Source organism: Erinaceus europaeus, chromosome 8 (assembly GCF_950295315.1).
Source record: "Erinaceus europaeus chromosome 8, mEriEur2.1, whole genome shotgun sequence".
Classification (NCBI taxonomy): domain Eukaryota; kingdom Metazoa; phylum Chordata; class Mammalia; order Eulipotyphla; family Erinaceidae; genus Erinaceus; species Erinaceus europaeus.
Genome location: NC_080169.1, coordinates 124,961,093 through 124,984,648, shown reverse-complemented (window position 1 = coordinate 124,984,648; position 23,556 = coordinate 124,961,093).

Genomic DNA, 23,556 nt, shown 5'->3' with positions numbered 1-23,556 from the left:
ACAATTTTTGTTGCTGACACCAACCTCCATGCAAATCAGGTTTGCTTCACGGGGGACTCAGAGGCGGACAATAGGGTCCTCCCCCTGCAGTGCTTTGCCTTGCACCCCTTACTGGTGTCTTTGCCCTGCCACGGTTGGATGTCTTGATGCATAATTCTGAGTTTTATGCCATCCGAAAAGGGGGTCTGTCATCCTCAGGTTCAGCCATGCCTCTGTCAGCCAAATCAAGTCTGTGATAATGTATTTGCAAAGGTTTTAATGCCAAGGAGTCAATCTGCCGTTTTATAAAATCAGTAATCTTATTAAAAATAAAGGGTCCTAAGGTAATCATTAACAAAAGACTAATAAGGGTCCCATAAGGGGCTCGTAGTGATTCAAGACTATTTGTGGTGGAGTCTATAACCTGTTGTAATTTGTCAGAAAATTCATGGGAGGAATATATAGAGTGTCCTAGCATGTCACCAGCAAGTCTAAGGGAAGCAGTCAGTGGATGTGATGTCCAGGGGAAGAAACACAGCACGTCTGGTCTTCTGGTCAGCGCCAACTGATGAAATTTTCTTCTTCTGGTCAGATGTGGAACAAGCAAAACTAGGAGGCAAGGACCAGGTAGAGAAGAATTGACATGAAAATATAGGATGGTGTTTACCAAAACACAGAGGAGGTACATATACATTAGAAGTCAAGGTGAAGTTCCTTGAACATCGAGGAATATTTTGAGAAAAGTGAGCAGTCAATGAACATGCAAAGATGAAGTCAGCAGTGGTAGGTCAGCAGAAAGAGAAGACTTGGATAGGCTGGTGCGGTTAGCTGGAGTATATACTGCCATGGCGTCCTTTGTGGTAAGGACTTGCCAACAGGGACTCTGTGGATTTTGCAAGAGCAATGTCATCCACCATAATAAAAGGAAAACAAACATGGACATCCAGTGTTGAAAAAGAGAAAAAAGGAAATATGTCTCTGTGACTGGAAAAGTGGGTGGCTTTGTCAATGAGATACAATAAATGGACAATTCAAATTTTTGTAAGTATTAAAAAGGTTTAGTATGTTACTTCATTGACACTTTAGCCAACTGAATCCTGGGGGGTGCATTCTCCTTTTTTTTTAATTGACCTTAAGGGTTTTAGTTTTTCTTGTTTGAGCTGTAGCCCACATAAATTTAGAAAAAATATCAACTGAGAGAAAAAAAAGTTTTTGTTTACTAAACATGGGCAGGTGAATTACATCAATCTGTCAGAGAGCATTGGCTTTTATCAATGGAGATTAATCTTAAAAGTCTGAATAGCAGGATCTTAATTAAACAATGTAGGAGCCAGTAAAGTGCTCTCACTATGGCAGGTCAAGCGTTAAAATTTTAAGAGGCTTGTAAAAAAAATGAGAAAAATTTTAGGATATGAGTGACTTTAGGAGTCATCACACACCCATAAATAAAAAATTAAAAATGTTTAGTTTTAAATCTTACCATATGAGCAGTCAGTTCTTCATGTGCAGATGTACCTATAATTATTTACTTAGGGAGAGAACTTGTACCAAGTTAATTGATGATCTAATGGTTATAATTGACTTGAGTTTTTTTTATATGATTTTAGAAGGCTCTTTATTAGAATATACCAATATGTTATAGAAAGTCAATACCTAATGTGTTGACATGATAAAATGTTTACCATTTTTAGCATTATTTTAAACTGATTAGACAGTTTAAGCACACTATTATACCTTTAGTTTACTAAGATCTTTACTCATCACAAAGCTATCATAAGTAAGCATAGATATAAAACTCTTAATAGATTTTACTCCTTAGAACTCTAATATGGCAACTTAAAAGGCTAAAATAAAACCTCATAGTTTAAATGTTCAAAATATTAATTTTGTTAAATCAGGATTTGCCAAAACAAATCTTTTATCAGACCAAAAACACAATGTATTACCTTAATTTATCAATAATAAACCTCTGGCAGTGTCTTAAAACAAACCAGATAATTTTTAAAAGCAGAAAGATATAAAGAGGAAAACCAGAGAAAAAGCCTCTGGCATGTAAATAATTAACATAATTATTGTGTTATCTTTTACTAACCCAAGCCAGTCTTAAAAACAATTTTAAGTAAAATGTTAAACTTTGTTTGTTAGGATCTTTCTTTATCACAAAGCTATCACACCCTTAGGGCAGCTATGAACAAGGGTGGGTACTTAATTGGTGGGTACTTAATTGATCTTTCACTTTGATTTGGATAGGTAACTTAAAAAGCTAACATAAACCTTATAGCTGAAATGTTAAAATAAATTTTTACTGTTAACATTTCTTTTAGATGACCATTTTACACTAAATAATTTTGTTGAATCACATCTGTTGAATGAAAAATTTTTTATCAGGCCAGGAATAGCACGTTTGACCCTTTTTTTTTTTTTTGGCAAGGCCACTGCTCTACACTGACTGGGTTATTAGAAAGTCAGTTCAAGGATGGAATTAAATTAACAAACAGTGGCAGTTGGTATTGGGGTGCTGGAAATATCTACAATTTTCACAAGAGTGAGAGAGACTGCAGAGGCATTTTACCATGTCTAGATATCTCAGAAAATCTTTTAATTAATGAATTGATGTTGATATTAGCTATCAGAAGGACGAAACTGTCCTATATTTTACTCTGGTAAAGGTGTGCCAACTCTATGAGTCGGGATCTTTAAAACCACATTTAGCTTAACTAAATCTTATTTAAAACTTAAAACAAACTTTAGTTACTTAGGGGTTAACACACATTAATGAAGACAAGGTTAGCACAGACCTAAAACATACATTTTTGGTGAAGAGAAAAATTTTCCCTTTGAAAAACCGCTTTGGTTTTTGGATTCCTAACTCACAGCCTATCTACCCAGGAGGGGCGTTTGTGGCTAGGGAATGACTGACTGCAGTCTTTGCCAATCTGTGGAGCAGGGGCTCTGTGCCACGATTGGCTGTGCGGGCGGAACAGGCGGGCTTAGTTTACCGCCGCCGCGCAGAGAAAAATCTTTGAAATTCTTTTTCTGGGCTAAGGTACATTTTACAGTTTTAAAGAAAGTGGTCTAATCAGTATTATTGGCCAAGTCAAGGACCGGAGCACAAAACGGAGGGGCGGTGGTGTAGGGAGGCAGTCTGGACAAGGAAGAGCGTAGGGGTTAGGGCTAGCCAGTTTGAGCCTGGCGCTGAGTAAGGGAAAGCCAAAACCGGTTTTGATTTGGATGGTTTAGTCTTAGTTTTAGTTTTAGGGATTGGGTTTAGGTTTTTTGGTGAGGCTAAAAATGTAAGTTCTTCTGTAACTGCAGATATTTCTTTCATTTATTGAAGCTGCTCTCTCCGGTCAGCAAGGACCTTGCGGAGGGTGGAAATTCCTGTAAGGGCTCCTGAGCGTGCCCGCCTGACAGAGGGATTGTCAAGGAGAGGGTCAGGCTGGAGAGCAGGGGCACGGATATAGGGAGGAGAATTAAAGGGAGGAGGACACCAATCAGGATTGTAGTATCTGGCAGCCTCTTTTTCTAGCAAAGCCTCATTCTCTGCGGGAAGTGCTTCAGGAGAGGGAGGGTTTTGTAAAACTGGATAGAGGTGGGGGAAAGAATGCTGGGTTTCATTCTCATGTGAATTAGCAATAGGACGGTCAATGGAGGGAACTTTAGTGAGTGCGGTGTAACCTGTAGGGAGGGGGACAGGGCTTTTACATTCATTGGGTGCTGGGAGGCTTTTATTTTGACTGGGTACTGGGGGATCAAGATCAATAATCACAGAAGGGCATGGGGATGGGGACTTTCTCCTGGACGGCAGACTAGAAAGTTGCCGAGGACCTTTTCACCCTCTGTAATAAGGTTTTTAATATCAGGGTGGTTATTATAGATTTTTAAGATATCATTAATTAAATTCCAGTAACAAAAGGCAGAAACAAGTACACGTTCAGGACCAAAAGACTAATAGTGATCGTTAAGACAGTCACCAATTTTCCTCCAACGTTTCTCATCTATAGTGCCTTCCTGGGGGAACCAGGGGCAAATATTTCCAATATAATCTAAAAACTTCTTTAATTCTTTCTTTTTAACCCTATTTCCTCGTGTCTTGAGTGACTCCTTGAGTCCTTTAATGAATAAATAGTTTGCTGAATTCATGTCCCATGGTATTGCTTACCTCAGCCGCTGTGACACTCTCCTCCAGATGCGACTCACGGTCGGGTATTTCCGTGGCGATCTATGCGAGTCTTGGCGTTACCCCCCTCGGGCCGCGGTGACTCAGTGAATTCGGATAGGCCTACCCTCTCTATCAGCGGAGTTTCTAGGTCCAGAAGGCTTCTGCGCCCCATGTTCTGGGCGCCAGAATGCCCCGACCAGCAGGGCGGTGAACAGGGGCTAGGAACCCAATGAGACCTGAAATGATAGGGACACGAGACAAGAAGAATGACAGCAAGACAAGTTTCTGATCAAGCTGCAAAAATTTATTGTGAACACAGGCATTATAAGGCTTTGGGGAAGGAGAGGGAGTGCTGGAGGAGGGGGGAGGGGGAGCAAACTTCAAAGCGGAATGTTCCTTGCAACAAATGGCAGGAACCAAACTGTGTGTTGACTCACTTGTGTTGACTCACTTGATTACTGATAAATGGTTTACCTAAGGGGAAATGGCCTGCCCAGGGGGGAATTAACACTTGTCTTGAGGGGTTCCGTTGTCTCAAAGCTTATCATCTATCAAGCAGAGAAATGGCTCATGGCACACACTCACACACACACTCACACACACACACTCACACACACTCACACTCACACACACTCACATACAACCATACACACACACACACTCACACACACTCACACATACACACACACACACACACTCACACACACTCACACACTCACACACACTCTCACACACACTAACATACACTCACACACACACTCACTCACTCACACTCACAAACACACACTCACACACACTCACACTCAGACTCACACACACACTCACACACTCACACTCACTCACACACACACTCACACACACACTCAAACACACTCACACACACACTCACACACATAGTCACACACACTCACACACACACTCACACACACACTCACACACACGCACTCACACACACACTCACACAGACCCTCACACACACACAGACCCTCACACACTCTCGCACACACTCACACTCACTCACACACTCACACACATACACACACTCTCACACTCACACACACTCACACTCACACACACTCACACACATACTCACACGCACTCACACACACACTCACACACACACTCACACTCACACACACTCACACACACACACTCACACACACTCACACACACACACTCACACACTCTCACACTCACACACACTCACTCACACACACACACTCACACACACTCACACACACTCACACACACTCACATACACTCACACTCACACACTCACACACACTCACACACACTCACTCACACACACACACTCACACACACTCACACGCACACTCACACACACTCACACACACTCACACTCACACTCACACACTCACACACACTCTCACACTCACACATACACTCACACACTCGCACACACACACTCACACACACTCACACACACACACACTCACACACACTCACACACACACTCACACACTCACACACACACACAGTGCTTGCCCCCCACCCTCCCTCTTCCCGCCAAAACGCACCCCCATCCCCCTAAGAAGCAGAGGTGAGGGGGGTCGGGCTGTAGCGCAGCCGGTTTAGCGCATGTGATGCAAAGCGCAAGGACCGGCGTAAGGATCCCGGTTCGAGCCCCCGGCTTCCCACCTCGGGAGTCGCTTCATAGGTGGTGAAGCAGGTCTCTCTGTCCATTTCTCTCCATCCTATCCAACAACAACGACATCAATAACAACCACACAAGGGCAACAACAAGGACAACAAAGGGGGTAAAATGGCCCCAAGGAGCAGTGGACTCATGGTGCAGGCTCCGAGCCCATAAATAACCCTGCAGGGAAAAAAAGAGAAGCAGAGGCGGGGCGGGGAGGGGGTGCAGCAGTGCTTCATGGAGCTTGGTCAGGGGGGTTGAGTGTTTACTGAAGCCCTACTCGCCTGGTGTGCAAGCAGCAGGCTGGGGGCCGGGGCTGGGGGGCTGGCGGTCAAGGGCCAGGGCCCAGGGCTGGTGGGCTGGGGGTGTAGGGCCAGGGGCCAGGGCTGGGAGTCTAGGGCCAGGGGCCAGGGGCCGGGGCTGGGGGGCTGGCAGTCAAGGGTCAGGGGCCAGGGCTGGGGGAGGGCAGGGGGCAAAGAGCCAGGGGCTGGGGGTCAAGGGCCAGGGGCCAGGGGCCGGGGCTGGGGGTCAAGGGCCAGGGGCCAGGGCTGGGGGGCTGGCGGTCAAGGGCCAGGGGCCGGGGCTGGGGGGCTGGTGGTCAAGGGCCAGGGGCCGGGGCTGGGGAGCTGGTGGTCAAGGGCCAGAGGCCAGGGTTGGGGGAGGCCTAGGGGCCGGGCTGGGGGGCTGGGGGCCGGGTTGGGGGCTGGGGACCTGGAGGCCAAGGGCTGAAGGCTGGAAGCTGGGGCCAGGGCTGGGGGCTGGGCCTGCTTCCTCCTCAGAGGGCTGTGGCAGGAGTGAGAGAAGGGGGGTGCTGAGGTGGTGACAGGAGCTTGAGGACCCGTCCCCACAGAACAACCAAACACCTTCAGCAGCCCAGGAACAGTGGGGAAGAGGCCCTGCGCGTGAGCCTTGGCACCGAGGGGCAGCACCACGGATGCTCAGGGAAGCTCCCTGTGGTGGACCGCACCTGCTCTCACACACAACCAGAGGTGCGGGCTGAAAGGACCAGGCGGGCGCCAGGGCCGGGCTCTTCCACGTGTGTTAATGGAATGTGGATCGCCGTGTCGGGGCCCAGGGTGCAAGCCCCCGGCCCCATCAGCAGGGGGAAGCTGCACAGGCAGTAGGGAAGGGGCCGCACTTTCTCCTGCCTCGGTCTCCGTCTGTGTCCCGGAAATAAAGGTATCGATGAAGCGCGAGTCCTGGGGCGGCACGGTGAGCACGAGAGGCCCTCTCCAACCTGGGGCCCTGATTCGACCCACGTGTGCCATGGCAGGGCTCTGTCTCTCCGCGATGGGTCCTTGACGTGACGAGGAGCCAGCAGCACCAGGCAGACCATGTCTGAGTCTGGCACTCCTGAGGAGGGGGACAAGGAGGGTCACAGAAGGAGGGGAGGACAGATCAGCAGGAAAGGGGGCCCAGAGCCTGAGGCAGTGGTGGGTGAGGCCTGAAAACCTGCTGAGGTGACGTGGGGGTCCCCATCCTCTGGGCACCCAGAACCCCACAGCCCTGCCCACCCACCATGGGCTCCCTAAGTGCTGTGCCTAGTGCTGAGAGAGGAGAGACCCCACAGCCCTGCCCACCATACATGGGCTCCCTGGGTGCTGTGCAGGGTGCTGAGAGAGGAGAGACCCCACAGCCCTGCCCACCCTCCCTGGGCTCCCTGGGTGCTGTGCCTGGTGCTGAGAGAGGAGAGACCCCACAGCCCTGCCCACCCACCATGGGCTCCCTGGGTGCTGTACCAGGTGCTGAGAGAGGAGAGACCCCACAGCCCTGCCCACCCTCCATGGGCTCCCTGGGTGCTGTGCAGGGTGCTGAGAGAGGAGACACCCACAGCCCTGCCCACCCTCCATGGGCTCCCTGGGTGCAGTGCCTGGTGCAGAGAGAGGAGACACCCCACAGCCCTGCCCACCCTCCATGGGCTCCCTGGGGGCTGTGCCTGGTGCTAGAAAGGAGAGACCCCACAGCCCTGCCCACCCTCCATGGGCTCCCTGGGTGCTGTGCAGGATGCTGAGAGAGGAGAAAACCCACAGCGCTGCCCACCCTCCATGGCCTCCATGGGTGCTGTGCATGGTGCTGAGAGAGGACACACCCCACAGCCCTGCGCACCCTCCATGGCCTCCCTGGGTGCTGTGCAGGGTGCTGAGAGAGGAGAGACCCCAAAGCCCTGCCCACCCTCCATGGGCTCCCTGGGTGCTGTGCCTGGTGCTGAGGGAGGAGAGACCCCACAGCCCTGCCCACTCTCCATGGGGCGCCCTGGGTGCTGTGCAGGGTGCTGAGAGAGGAGAGACCCCACAGCCCTGCCCACCCTCCATGGCCTGCCTGGGTGCTGTGCATGGTGCTGAGAGAGGAGAGACCCCACAGCCCGGCCCACCCTCCATGAGCTCCATGGGTGCTGTGCAGGGTGCTGAGAGAGGAGACACCCCACAGCTCTGCCCACCCTCCATGGGCTCACAGGGTGCTGTGCCAGGTACTGAGAGAGGAGACACCCCACACCACTGCCCACCGTCAATGGGCTCCTTGTGTGCTGCGCAGGGTGCTGAGAGAGGAGACACCCCACAGCCCTGCCCACCCTCCATGGGCTCCCTGGGTGCTGTGCCTGGTACTGAGAGAGGAGACACCCCACAGCCCTGTCTACCCTCCATGGGACTCCCTGGGTGCTAAGAGGTGATACCCCAAAGCACTGCCAACCCTCCATGGGCTCCCTGGGTGCTGTGCAGGGTGCTGAGAGAGGAGAGACCCCACAACCCTGCCCACCCTCCATGGGCTCCCTGGGTGCTGTGCCTGGTGCTGAGAGAGGAGAAAGCCCACAGCGCTGCCCAACCTCCATGGCCTCCCTGGGTGCTGTGCATGGTGCTGAGAGAGGACACACCCCACAGCCCTGCGAACCTCCATGGCCTCCCTGGGTGCTGTGCCTGGTGCTGAGAGAGGAGACACCCCACAGCCCTGCCCACCCTCCATGGGCTCCCTGGGTGCTGTGCAGGGTGCTGAAAGAGGAGAGACCCCACAGCCATGCCCACCCACCATGGGCTCCCTGGGTGCTGTGCAGGATGCTGAGAGAGGAGAGACCCCATAGCCCTGCCCACCCTCCATGGGCTCCCTGGGTACTGTGCATGGTGCTGAGAGAGGAGAGACCCCACAGCCTGCCCACCCTCCAAGGGCTCCCTGGGTGCTGTGCAGGGTGCTGAGAGAGGAGAGACCCTACAGCCCTGCCCACCCTCCATAGCCTCCCTGGGTGCTGTGCATGGTGCTGAGAAAGGACACACACCACAGCCCTGCGCACCCTCCATGGCCTCCCTGGGTGCTGTGCCTGGTGCTGAGAGAGGAGAGACCCCACAGCCCTGCCCACCCTCCATGGGCTCCCTGGGTGCTGTGCCTGGTGCTGAGAGAGGAGACACCCCACAGCCCTGCCCACCCTCCATGGGCTCCCTGGGTGCTGTGCCTGGTGCTGAGAGAGGAGAGACCCCACAGCCCTGTCCACCCTCCATGGGCTCCCTGAGTGCTGTGCATGGTGCTGAGAGAGGAGAGAACCCACAGCCCTGCCCACCGCCCATGGGCTCCCTGGGAGCTGTGCAGGGTGCTGAGAGAGGAGAGACCCCACAGCCCTGCCCACCCTCCATGGGCTCCCAGGTGCTGTGCTGGGTGCTAAGTGAGAAGAGACCCCAAAGCCCTGCCCGCCCTTCAAGGGCTCCCTGGGTGCTGTACAGGGAGCTGAGAGAGGAGAGACCCCATAGCCTGCCCACCCTCCATGGGCTCCCTGGGTGCTGTGCAGGGTGCTGAGAGAGGAGAGACCCCACAGCCCTGCCCACCCTCAATGGGCTCCCTGGGTGCTGAGCCTGGTAGTGAGAGAGGAGACACCCCACACCACTGCCCACCCTCAATGGGCTCCCTGTGTGCTGCGCAGGGTGCTGAGAGAGGAGACACCCCACAGGCCTGCCCACCCTCCATGGGCTCCCTGGGTGCTGTGCCTGGTACTGAGAGAGGAGACACCCCACAGCCCTGCCCACCCTCTATGGGCTCCCTGGGTGCTGTTCAGGGTGATGAGAGAGGAGACGACCCACAGCCCTGCCTACACTCCATGGGCTCCCTGGGTGCTGTGCCTGGTGCTGAGAGAGGAGAGACCTCACAGCCCTGCCCATCCTCCATGGGGCTCCCTGGGTGCTGTGCCTGCTGCTGAGAGAGGAGACACCCCACAGCCCTGACCACCCTCCATGGGCTCCCTGGGTGCTGTGCATGGTGCTGAGAGAGGAGAGACCCTACAGCCCTGCCCACCCTCCATAGCCTCTCTGGGTGCTGTGCAGGGTGTTGAGAAAGGACACACACCACAGACCTGCGCACCCTCCATGGCCTCCCTGGCTGCTGTGCCTGGTGCTGAGAGAGGACAGACACCACAGCCCTGCCCACCCTCCATGGGCTCCCTGGGTGCTGTGCCTGGTGCTGAGAGAGGAGACACCCCACAGCCCTGCCCACCCTCCATGGGCTCCCTGGGTGCTGTGCCTGGTGCTGAGAGAGGAGAGACCCCACACCACTGCCCACCCTCAATGGGCTCCCTGTGTGCTGGGCAGGGTGCTGAGAGAGGAGACACCCCACAGGCCTGCCCACCCTCCATGGGCTCCCTGGGTGCTGTGCATGGTGCTGAGAGAGGAGAGACCCCACAGCCCTGCCCTCCGCGCATGGGCTCCCTGGGAGCTGTGCAGGGTGCTGAGAGAGGAGAGACCCCACAGCCCTGCCCACCCTCCATGGGCTCCCAGGTGCTGTGCTGGGTGCTAAGAGAGAAGAGACCCCAAAGCCCTGCCCGCCCTTCATGGGCTCCCTGGGTGCTGTACAGGGAGCTGAGAGAGGAGAGACCCCATAGCCTGCCCACCCTCCATGGGCTCCCTGGGTGCTGTGCAGGGTGCTGAGAGAGGAGAGACCCCACAGCCCTGCCCACCCTCCATGGGCTCCCTGGGTGCTGTGCAGGGTGCTGAGAGAGGAGAGACCCCACAGCCCTGTCCACCCTCCATGGGCTCCCTGGGTGCTGTGCCTGGTACTGAGAGAGGAGACACCACACAGCCCTGCCCACCCTCTATGGGCTCCCTGGGTGCGGTTCAGGGTGATGAGAGAGGAGACGACCCACAGCCCTGCCTACACTCCATGGGCTCCATGGGTGCTGTGCCTGGTGCTTAGAGAGGAGAGACCTCACAGCCCTGCCCATCCTCCATGGGGCAACCTGGGTGCTGTGCCTGCTGCTGAGAGAGGAGACACCCCACAGCCCTGACCACCCTCCATGGGCTCCCTGGGTGCTATGAAGGGTGCTGAGAGAGGAGACACCCTACAGCCCTGCCCACCCTCCATGGGCTCCCTAGTTGCTGTGCCTGGTGCTGAGAGAGGAGACACCCCACAGCCCTACCCACCCTCCATGGGCTCCCTGGGTGCTATGCAGGGTGCTGAGAGAGGAGACACCCTACATCCCTGGCCACCCTCCATGGGCTCCCTGGGTGCTGTGCCTGGTGCTGAGAGAGGAGAGACCACACAGTCCTGCCCACCAACCATGGGCTCCCTGGGTGCTGGGCAGGGTGCTGAGAGAGCAGAGACCCCACAGCCCTGCCCACCGTCCATGGGGCTCCCTGGGTGCTGAGAGAGGACACACCCCACAGCCCTACCCACCGTCCATGAGCTCCCTGGGTGCTCTGCCTGGTGCTGAGATAGGTGACACCCCACATCCTTGCCCGCTACATGGGCTCCCGGGTGCTGTGCAGGGTGCTGAGAGAGGAGACACCCCACAGCCCTTCCCAACCTCCATGGGGCTCCCTGGGTGCTGAGAGGTGACACCCCACAGCCCTGCCCACCCTCCATGGGCTCCCTGGGTGCTGTGCCTGGTGCTGAGAGAGGACAGACCCCACAGCCCTGCCCACCCTCCATGGGGCTCCCTGGGTACTGTTCAGGGTGCTGAGAGAGGACAGACCCCACAGCCCTGCCCACCCTCCATGGGCTCCCTGGGTGCTGTACCTGGTGCTGAGAGAGGAGAGACCCCACAGCCCTGCCCACCCTCCATGGGCTGCCAGGGTGCTGTGCCTGGTACTGAGAGAGGAGACACTCCACCTCACTGCCCACCATCAATAGGCTCCCTGTGTGCTGGGCAGGGTGCTGAGGGCGGAGACACCCCACAGCCCTGCCCACCCTCCATGGGCTCCCTGGGTGCTGTGCCTGGTACTGAAAGAGGAGACACCCCACAGCCCTGTCTACCGTCCATGAGACTCCCTGGGTGCTGAGAGGTGATACCCCAAAGCACTGCCAACCCTCCATGGGCTCCCTGGGTGCTGTGCCTGGTGCTGAGATAGGTGACACCCCACATCCTTGCCCGCTACATGGGCTCCCGGGTGCTGTGCAGGGTGCTGAGAGAGGAGACACCCCACAGCCCTGCCCAACCTCCATGGGGCTCCCTGGGTACTGAGAGGTGACACCCCACAGCCCTGCCCACCCTCCATGGGCTCCCTGGGTGCTGTGCCTGGTGCTGAGAGAGGACAGACCCCACAGCCCTGCCCACCCTCCATGGGGCTCCCTGGGTACTGTTCAGGGTGCTGAGAGAGGAGAGACCCCACAGCTCTGCCCACCAACCATGGGCTCCCTGGGTGCTGTGCAGGGTGCTGAGAGAGGAGAGACCCCATAGCCCTGCCCACCCTCCATGTGCTCCCTGGGTGCTGTGCCTGGTGCTGAGAATGGAGAGACCCCACAGCCCTGCCCACCCTCCATGGGCTCCCAGGGTGCTGTGCCTGGTACTGAGAGAGGAGACACCCCACACCACTGCCCACCATCAATAGGCTCCCTGTGTGCTGGGCAGGGTGCTGAGAGAGGAGACATCCCACAGCCCTGCGCACCCTCCATGGGCTCCCTGGGTGCTGTGCCTGGTACTGAGAGAGGAGACACCCCACAGCCCTGTCTACCCTCCATGAGACTCCATGGGTGCTGAGAGGTGATACCCCAAAGCACTGCCAACCCTCCATGGGCTCCCTGGGTGCTGTGCAGGGTGCTGAGAGAGGAGAGACCCCACAGCCCTGCCCACCCTCCATGGGCTCCCTGTGTGCTGTGCAGGATGCTGAGAGAGGAGAAACCCCACAGCGCTGCCCACCCTCCATGGCCTCCCTGGGTGCTGTGCAGGGTGCTGAGAGAGGAGACACCCCACAGCCCTGCCCACCTTCCATGGGCTCCCTGGGTACTGTTCAGGGTGCTGAGAGAGGAGAGACCCCACAGCCCTGCCCACCAACCATGGGCTCCCTGGGTGCTGTGCCTGGTGCTGAGAGAGGAGAGACCCCACAGCCCTGCCCACCCTCCATGGGCTCCCAGGGTGCTGGGCCTGGTACTGAGAGAGGAGAAACCCCACACCACTGCCCACCCTCAATGGGCTCCCTGTGTGCTGGGTAGGGTGCTGAGACAGGAGACACCCCACAGCCCTACCCACCCTCCATGGGCTCCCTGGGTGCTGTGTCTGGTACTGAGAGAGGAGACACACCACAGCCCTGTCTACCCTCCATGGGACTCCCTGGGTGCTGAGAGGTGATACCCCAAAGCACTGCCAACTCTCCATGGGCTCCCTGGGTGCTGTGCAGGATGCTGAGAGAGGGGAAACCCCAAAGCGCTGACCACCCTCCATGGCCTCCGTGGGTGCTGTGCATGGTGCTGAGAGAGGACACACCCCACAGCCCTTCGCACCCTCCATGGCCTCCCTGGGTACTGTACCTGGTGCTGAGAGAGGAGAGACCTCACATCCCTGCCCACCCTCCATGGGCTCCCTGGGTGCTGTGCCTGGTGCTGAGTGAGGAGACACCCCACAGCCCTGCCCACCCTGCATGGGCTCCCTGGGTGCTGTGCCTGGTGCTGAGAGAGGAGACACCCCACAGCCCTGCCCTACCACCATGGTCTCCTTGGGTGCTGTGCAGGGTGCTGAGAGAGACCCCATAGCCCTGCCCACCCGCCATGGGCTCACTGGGTGCTGTACATGGTGCTGAGAGAGGAGAGACCCCACAGCCTGCCCACCCTCCATGGGCTCCCTGGGTGCTGTGCAGGGTGCTGAGAGAGGAGACACCCCACAGCCCTACCCACCCTCCATGGGCTCCCTGGGTGCTGTGCCTGGTACTGAGAGAGGAGACACCCCACAGCCCTGTCTACCCTCCATGAGACTCCATGGGTGCTGAGAGGTGATACCCCAAAGCACTGCCAACCCTCCATGGGCTCCCTGGGTGCTGAGCAGGGTGCTGAGAGAGGAGAGACCCCACAGCCCTGCCCACCCTCCATGGGCTCCCTGTGTGCTGTGCAGGGTGCTGAGAGAGGAGAGACCCCACAGCCCTGCCCACCCTACATGGGCTCCCTGGGTGCTGTGCCTGGTGCTGAGACAGGAGAGACCCCACAGCCCTGCCCACCCTCCATGCCCTGCCTGGGTGCTGTGCATGGTGCTGAGAGAGGAGAGACACCACAGCCCTGCCCACCCTCCATGGGCTTCCTGGGTGCTGTGCCTGGTGCTGAGAGAGGAGAGACCCCACAGCCCTGCCCACCATCCATGGGCTCCCAGGGTGCTGTGCCTGGTACTGAGAGAGGAGACACCCCACACCACTGCCCACCATCAATAGGCTCCCTGTGTGCTGGGCAGGGTGCTGAGAGAGGAGACATCCCACAGCCCTGCGCACCCTCCATGGGCTCCCTGGGTGCTGTGCCTGGTGCTGAGAGAGGAGATACCCCACAGCCCTGCACACCAACCATGGGCTCCCTGGGTGCTGTGCATGGTGCTGAGAGAGGAGAAACCCCACAGCCCTGCCCACCCTCCATGGGCTCCCTGGGTGCTGTGCAGGGTGCTGAGAGAGGAGACACCCCACAGCCCTACCCACCCTCCATGGGCTCCCTGGGTGCTGTGCCTGGTACTGAGAGAGGAGACACCCCACAGCCCTGTCTACCCTCCATGGGCTCCCGGGGTGCTGTGCAGGGTGCTGAGAGAGGAGAGACCCCACAGCCCTGCCCACCCTCCATGGGCTCCCTGGGTGCTGTGCAGGATGCTGAGAGAGGGGAAACCCCAAAGCCCTGACCACCCTCCATGGCCTCCCTGGGTGCTTTGCATGGTGCTGAGAGAGGACACACCCCTCAGCCCTGCGCACCCTCCATGGGCTCCCTGGGTACTGTACCTGGTGCTGAGAGAGGAGAGACCTCACAGCCCTGCGCACGCTCCATGGGCTCCCTGGGTGCTGTGCCTGGTGCTGAGAGAGGAGACACCCCACAGCTCTGCCCACCCTCCATGGGCTCCCTGGGTGCTGTGCCTGGTACTGAGAGAGGAGAGACACCAAAGCCCTGCCCACCCTCCATGGGCTCCCTGGGTGCTGTGCCTGGTGCTGAGAGAGGAGAGACCCCACAGGCCTGCCCACCTTCCATGGGCTCCCTGGGGGCTGTGCAGGGTGCTGAGAGAGGAGAGACCCCACAGCCCTGCCCACCCACCATGGGCTCCTTGGGTGCTGTGCAGGGTGCTGAGAGAGACCCCATAGCCCTGCCCACCCTCCATGGGCTCCCAGGGTGCTGTGCAGGGTGCTGAGAGAGGAGAGACCCCACAGCCCTGCCCATCCTCCATGGGCTCCCTGGGTGCTGTGCATGGTGCTGAGAGAGGAGAGACTCCACAGCCCTGCCCACCCACCATGGGCTCCCTGGGTGCTGTGCAGGGTGCTGAGAGAGGAGAGACCCCACAGCCCTGCCCACCCTCCATGGGCTCCCTGGGTGCTGTGCAGGGTGATGAGAGAGGAGAGACCCCACAGCCCTGCCCATCCTCCATGGGCTCCCTGGGTGCTGTGCCTGGTGCTAACAGAGGAGAGACCCTACAGCCCTGCCCACCCTCCATGGACTCCCTGGGTGCTGTGCATGGTGCTGAGAGAGGACACACCCCACAGCCATGCGCACCCGAAATGGCCTCCCTGGGTGCTGTGCATGGTGCTGAGAGAGGAGAGACCCCACAGCCCTGCCCACCCTCCATGGGCTCCCAGGTGCTGTGCTGGGTGCTAAGAGAGAAGAGACCCAAAGCCCTGCCCGCCCTTCATGGGCTCCCTGGGTGCTGTACAGGGAGCTGAGAGAGGAGAGACCCCATAGCCTGCCCACCCTCCATGGGCTCCCTGGGTGCTGTGCAGGGTGCTGAGAGAGGAGACACCCCACAGCCCTGCCCACCCTCCATGGGCTCCCTGAGTGCTGTGCCTGGTACTGAGAGAGGAGACACCCCACACCACTGCCCACCCTCAATGGGCTCCCTGTGTGCTGGGCAGGGTGCTGAGAGAGGAGACACCCCACAGCCCTGCCCACCCTCCATGGGCTCCCTGGGTGCTGTGCCTGGTGCTGAGAGAGGAGAGACCTCACAGCCCTGCCCACCCTCCCTGGGGCTCCCTGGGTGCTGTGCAGGGTGCTGAGAGAGGAGAGACCCCACAGTCCTGCCCACCCTCCATGGGCTCCCTGGGTGCTGTGCCTGCTGCTGAGAGAGGAGACACCCCACAGCACTGACCACCCTCCATGGGCTCATGGGTGCTATGAAGGGTGCTGAGAGAGGAGACACCCTACAGCCCTGCCCACCCTCCATGGGCTCCCTAGGTGCTGTGCCTGGTGCTGAGAGAGGAGACACCCCACAGCCCTACCCACCCTCCATGGGCTCCCTGGGTGCTGTGTCTGGTGCTGAGAGAGGAGAGACCCACAGGCCTACCCACCTTCCATGGGGCTCCTGGGTGCTGTGCAGGGTGCTGAGAGAGGAGACACCCCACAGCCCTGCTATCCCTCCATGGGGCTCACTGGGTGCTATTCAGGGTGCTGAGAGAGGAGACACCCTACATCCCTGCCCACCCTCCATGGGCTCCCTGGGTGCTGTGCCTGGTGCTGAGAGAGGAGAGACCACACAGTCCTGCCCACCAACCATGGGCTCCCTGGGTGCTGTGCAGGGTGCTGAGAGAGCAGAGACCCCACAGCCCTGCCCACCGTCCATGGGGCTCCCTGGGAGCTGAGAGAGGACACACCCCACAGCCCTACCCACCGTCCATGAGCTCCCTGGGTGCTGTGCCTGGTGCAGAGATAGGTGACACCCCACATCCTTGCCCGCTACATGGGCTCCCGGGTGCAGTGCAGGGTGCTGAGAGAGGAGACACCCCACAGCCCTGCCCAACCTCCATGGGGCTCCCTGGGTGCTGAGAGGTGACACCCCACAGCCCTGCCCACCCTCCATGGGCTCCCTGGGTGCTGTGCCTGGTGCTGAGAGAGGACAGACCCCACAGCCCTGCCCACCCTCCATGGGGCTCCCTGGGTACTGTTCAGGGTGCTGAGAGAGGAGAGACCCCACAGCCCTGCCCACCAACCATGGGCTCCCTGGGTGCTGTGCCTGGTGCAGAGATAGGTGACACCCCACATCCTTGCCCGCTACATGGGCTCCCGGGTGCTGTGCAGGGTGCTGAGAGAGGAGACACCCCACAGCCCTGCCCAACCTCCATGGGGCTCCCTGGGTGCTGAGAGGTGACACCCCACAGCCCTGCCCACCCTCCATGGGCTCCCTGGGTGCTGTGCCTGGTGCTGAGAGAGGACAGACCCCACAGCCCTGCCCACCCTCCATGGGGCTCCCTGGGTACTGTTCAGGGTACTGAGAGAGGAGAGACCCCACAGCCTTGCCCACCCTCCATGCGCTCCCTGGGTGCTTTGCCTGGTGCTGAGAGAGGAGACACCCCACACCACTGCCCACCATCAATAGGCTCCCTGTGTGCTGGGCAGGGTGCAGAGAGGAGACACCCCACAGCCCTGCGCACCCTCCATGGGCTCCCTGGGTACTGTGCCTGGTACTGAGAGAGGAGACACCCCACAGCCCTGTCTACCCTCCATGAGACTGCCTGGGTGCTGAGAGGTGATACCCCAAAGCACTGCCAACCCTCCATGGGCTCCCTGCGTGCTGTGCAGGGTGCTGAGAGAGGAGAGACCCCACAGCCTGCCCACCCTCCTAGGGCTCCCTGTGTGCTGTGCAGGGTGCTGAGAGAGGAGAAACCCCACAGCGTTGCCCACCCTCCATGGCCTCCCTGGGTGCTGTGCATGGTGCTGAGAGAGGACACACCCCACAGCCCTGTGCACCCTCCATGGCCTCCCTGGGTGCTGTGCCTGGTGCTGAGAGAGGAGAGACCCCACAGCCCTGCCCACCTTCCATGGGCTCCCTGGGTGCTGAGAGAGGACACACCCCACATCCCTACCCACCGTCCATGAGCTCCCTGGGTGCTGTGCCTGGTGCTGAGATAGGTGACAACCCACATCCTTGCCCGCTACATGGGCTCCCGGGGTGCTGTGCAGTGTGCTGACAGAGGAGACACCCCACAGCCCTGCCCAACCTCCATGGGGCTCCCTGGGTGCTGAGAGGTGACACCCCACAGCCCTGCACACCCACCATGGATTCCCTGGGTGCTGTGCCTGGTGCTGAGAGGGGACAGACCCCACAGCCCTGCCCACCCTCCATGGGGCTCCCTGGGTGCTGTTCAGGGTGCTGAGAGAGGAGAGACCCCACAGCCCTGCCCACCAACCATGGACTCCCTGGGTGCAGTGCAGGGTGCTGAGAGAGGAGAGACCCCACAGCCCTGCCCACCAACCATGGGCTCCCTGGGTGCTGTGCAGGGTGCTGAGGAGAGACCCCACAGCCCTGCCCACTCTCCATGGGCTCCCTGGGTGCTGTGCCTGGTGCTGAGACAGGAGAGACCCCACAGCCCTGCCCACCCTCCATGCTTGCCTGGGTGCTGTGCATGGTGCTGAGAGAGGAGAGACACCACAGCCCTGCCCACCCTCCATGGGCTCCCTGGGTGCTGTGCAGGGTGCTGAGAGAGGAGATACCCCACAGCCCTGCCCACCATCAATAGGCTCCCTGTGTGCTGGGCAGGGTGCTGAGAGAGGAGACACCCCACAGCCCTGCCAACCCTCCATGGGCTCCCTGGGTGCTGTGCCTGGTGCTGAGACAGGAGAGACCCCACAGCCCTGCCCACCCTCCATGCCCTGCCTGGGTGCTGTGCATGGTGCTGAGAGAGGAGAGACACCACAGCCCTGCCCACACTCCATGGGCTCCCTGGGTGCTGTGCAGGGTGCTGAGAGAGGAGAGACCCCACAACCCTGCCCACCCTCCATGGGCTCCCAGGGTGCTTTGCCTGGTACTGAGAGAGGAGAAACCCCACACCACTGCCCACCCTCAATGGGCTCCCTGTGTTTTGGGCAGGGTGCTGAGAGAGGAGACACCCCACAGCCCTACCCACCCTCCATGGGCTCCCTGGGTGCTGTGCCTGGTACTGAGAGAGGAGACACACCACAGCCCTGTCTACCCTCCATGGGACTCCCTGGGTGCTGAGAGGTGATACCCAAAAGCACTGCCAACCCTCCATGGGCTCCCTGGGTGCTGTGCCTGGTACTGCGAGAGGAGAGACAACACAGTCCTGCCCACCAACCATGGGCTCCCTGGGTGCTGTGCAGGGTGCTAGAGAGCAGAGACCCCATGCCCTGCCCACCGTCCAAGGGCTCCCTGGGTGCTGAGAGAGGACACACCCCACAGCCCTACCCACCGTCCATGAGCTCCCTGGGTGCTGTGCCTGGTGCTGAGATAGGTGACACCCCACATCCCTGCCCCCTACATGGGCTCCCGGTTGCTGTGCAGGTTGCTGAGAGAGGAGACACCCCACAGCCCTGCCCAACCTCCATGGAGCTCCCTGGGTGCTGAGAGGTGACACCCCACAGCCCTGCCCACCCTCCATGGGCTCCCTGGGTGCTGTACCTGGTGCTGAGAGAGGAGAGACCCCACAGCCCTGCCCACCCTCCATGGGCTCGCTGGGTGCTGTGCAGGGTGCTGAGAGAGGAGAGACCCCACAGCCCTGCCCACCCTCCATGGGCTCCCTTGGTGCTGTGCCTGGTGCTGAGAGCGGAGACACCCCACAGCCCTGCCCACCCTCCATGGGCTCCCTGGGTGCTGTGCCTAGTGCTGAGAGAGGAGACACCCCACAGCCCTGTCTACCCTCCATGTGCTCCCTGGGTGCTGTGCAGGGTGATGAGAGAGGAGACACCCCAAAGCCCTGCCCAGCCTCCATGGGCTCCCTGGGTGCTGTGCCTGGTGCTGAGAGAGGAGAGACCTCACAGCCCTGCCCACCCTCCATGGGGCTCCCTGGGTGCTGTGCCTGCTGCTGAGAGAGGAGACACCCCACAGCCCTGCCCACCCTCCATGGGCTCCCTGCATGCTATGCAGGGTGCTGAAAGAGGAGACACCCCACAGCCCTGCCCTTCCTCCAAGGACTCCCTAGGTGGTGTGCCTGGTGCTTCGAGAGGAGACACCCAACAGCCCTACCCACCCTCCATGGGCTCCCTGTGTGCTGTGCCTGGTGCTGAGGAGAGACCCCACTGCCCTGTCCACCCTCCATGGGCTCAGTGGGTGCTGTGCCTGGTGCTGAGTGAGGAGACACCCCACAGCCCTGCCTACTCCATGGGTCTCCCTGGGTGCTGAGAGGTGACACCCCACAGCCCTGCCCACCCTCCATGGACTCCCTGGGTGCTGTGCCTGGTGCTGAGAGAGCAGAGACCCCAATGCCCTGTCCACCCTACATGGGCTCATTGGGTGCTGTGCCTGTTGCTGAGTGCAGAGACACCCCACAGCCCTGCCCACCCTCCATGGGCTCCCTGTGTGCTGTGCCTGGTGCTGAGAGAGGAGAGACCCCACAGCCCTGCCCACCCTCCATGGGCTCCCTTGGTGCTGTGCATGGTCCTGAAAGAGAAGAGACCCCACAGCCCTGCCCACCCTCCATGGGCTCCCTGGGTGCTGTGCCTGGTGCTGAGAGAGGAGACACCCCACAGCCCTGCCCACCCTCCATGGGCTCCCTGAGTGCTGTGCAGGGTGCTGAGAGAGGAGAGACCCACAGCCCTAACCACCCTCCATGAGCCTCCTGGGTGCTGTGCAGGGGGCTGAGAGAGGAGACACCCCACAGCCCTGCCCACCCTCCATGGGCTCCCTGGGTGCTGTGCAGGGTGCTGAGAGAGGAGAGACCCCACAGCCCTGCCCACCCTCCATGGGCTCCCTGGGTGCTGTGCAGGGTGCTGAGAGAGGAGAGACCCCACAGCCCAGCCCACCCTCCATGGGCTCCCTGGGTGCTGTGCATGGTGCTGAGAGCTGAGACAATCCACAGCCCTGCCCACCCTCCAAGGGCTCCCTGGGTGCTGTGCAGGGTGCTGAGAGAGGAGAGACCTCAGAGCCCTGCCCACCCTCCATGGGCTCCTTGGGTGCTGAGGCTGGTGCTGAGAGAGGAGACACCCAACCGCCCTGCCCACCCTCCATGGGGCTCCCTGGGTGCTGTGCAGGGTGCTGAGAAAGGAGAGACCCCACAGCCCTGCCCACCCTCAATGGGCTCCCTGGATGCTGTGCAGGCTGTTGAGAGAGGAGAGACCCCACAGCCCTGCCCACCCTCCATGGGCTTCCTGGGTGCTGTGCCTGGTGCTGAGAGAGGAGAGACCCCACACCACTGCCCACACTCAATGGGCTTCCTGTGTGCTGGGCAGGGTGCTGAGAGAGGAGAGACCCCACAGCCCTGTCTACCCTCCATGGGCTCCCTGGGTGCTGTGCAGGGTGCTGAGAGAGGAGAGACCCCACAGCCCTGCCCACCCTCCATGGGCTCCCTGGGTGCTGTGCAGGGTGCTGAGAGAGGAGATACCCCACAGCCCTGTCCACCCTCCATGGGCTCCCTGGGTGCTGTGCAGGGTGCTGAGAGAGGAGACACCCCACAGCCCTGCCCACTCTCCATGGGCTCCCTGGGTGCTGTGCAGGGTGATGAGAGGAGACACCCTACATCTCTGGCCACCCTCCATGGGGCTCCCTGGTTGCTTTGCCGGGTGCTAAGGGAGGAGACACCCCACAGCCCTGCCCACCCTCCATGGGCTCCCTGGGTGCTGTGCCTGGTGCTGAGGGAGAAGACACCCCACAGCCCTGCCCACCCTCCATGGGCTCCCTGGGTGCTGTGCCTGGTGCTGAGAGAGGAGAGACCTCACAGCCCTGCCCACCCTCCATGGGGCTCCTTGGGTGCTGTGCCTGCTGCTGAGAGAGGAGACACCCCACAGCCCGGCCCACCCTCCATGGGCTCCCTGGGTGCTGTGCAGGGTGCTGAGAGAGGAGACACCCCACAGCCCTGCCCACCCTCCATGGGCTCCCTGGGTGCTATGCAGGGTGCTGAGAGAGGAGACACCCTACAGCCCGGCCCACCCTCCATGGGCTCCCTGGGTGCTGTGCCTGGTGCTGAGAGAGGAGAGACCTCACAGCCCTACCCACCCTCCATGGGGCTCCTGGGTGCTGTGCAGGGTGCTGAGAGAGGAGACACCCTACATCCCTGCCCACACTCCATGGGCTCCCTGGGTGCTGTGCCTGGTACTGCGAGAGGAGAGACTACACAGTCCTGCCCACCAACCATGGGCTCCCTGGGTGCTGTGCAGGGTGCTAGAGAGCAGAGACCCCATGCCCTGCCCACCGTCCATGGGGCTCCCTGGGTGCTGAGAGAGGACACACCCCACAGCCCTACCCACCGTCCATGAGCTCCCTGGGTGCTGTGCCTGGTGCTGAGATAGGTGACACCCCACATCCCTGCCCCCTACATGGGCTCCCGGTTGCTGTGCAGGTTGCTGAGAGAGGAGACACCCCACAGCCCTGCCCAACCTCCATGGAGCTCCCTGGGTGCTGAGAGGTGACACCCCACAGCCCTGCCCACCCTCCATGGGCTCCCTGGGTGCTGTGCCTGGTGCTGAGAGAGGAGAGACCCCACAGCCCTGCCCACCCTCCATGGGCTTGCTGGGTGCTGTGCAGGGTGCTGAGAGAGGAGAGACCCCACAGCCTTGCCCAACCTCCATGGGCTCCCTGCGTGCTGTGCAGGGTGCTGAGAGAGGAGAGACCCCACAGCCCTGCCCACCCTCCATGGGCTCCCAGGGTGGTGTGCCTGGTGCTGAGAGGAGAGACCCCACAGCCGTGCCCACCCTCCATGAGGCTCCCTGGGTGCTGTGCTGGTGCTGAGAGAGGAGACACCCCACAGCCCTGCCCACCCTACATGGGCTCCTTGGGTGCTGTGCCAGGTGCTAAGAGCGGAGACACCCCACAGCCCTGCCCACCCTCCATGGCCTCCCTGGGTGCTGTGCAGGGTGCTGAGAGAGGAGAGACCCCATAGCCCTGCCCCCCTCCATGGCCTCCCGGGTGCTGTTCTGGGTGCTGACACGTGATACCCCACAGCCCTGCCCACCCTCCATGGGCTCCCAGGGTGGTGTGCCTGGTGCTAAGAGAGGAGAGACCCCACAGCCCTGCCCACCCTCCATGGCCTCCCTGGGTGCTGTGCAGGGTGCTGACAGAGGAGAGACCTCACAGCCCTGCCCACCCTTCTTGGGCTCCCTGGGTGCTGTGCCTGGTGCTGAGAGCAGAGACACCCCACAGCCCTATCTACCCTCCATGTGCTCCCTGGGTGCTGTGCAGGGTGATGAGAGAGGAGACACCCCACAGCCCTGCCCAGTCTCCATGGGCTCCCTGGGTGCTGTGCCTGGTGCTGAGAGAGGAGAGACCTCACAGCCCTGCCCACCCTCCATGGGGCTCCCTGGGTGCTGTGCCTGCTGCTGAGAGAGGAGACACCCCACAGCCCTGCCTTCCCTCCAAGGACTCCCTAGGTGCTGTGCCTGGTGCTGCGAGAGGAGACACCCCACAGCCCTACCCACCCTCCATGGGCTCCCTGCGTGCTGTGCCTGGTGCTGAGAGAGGAGAGACCCA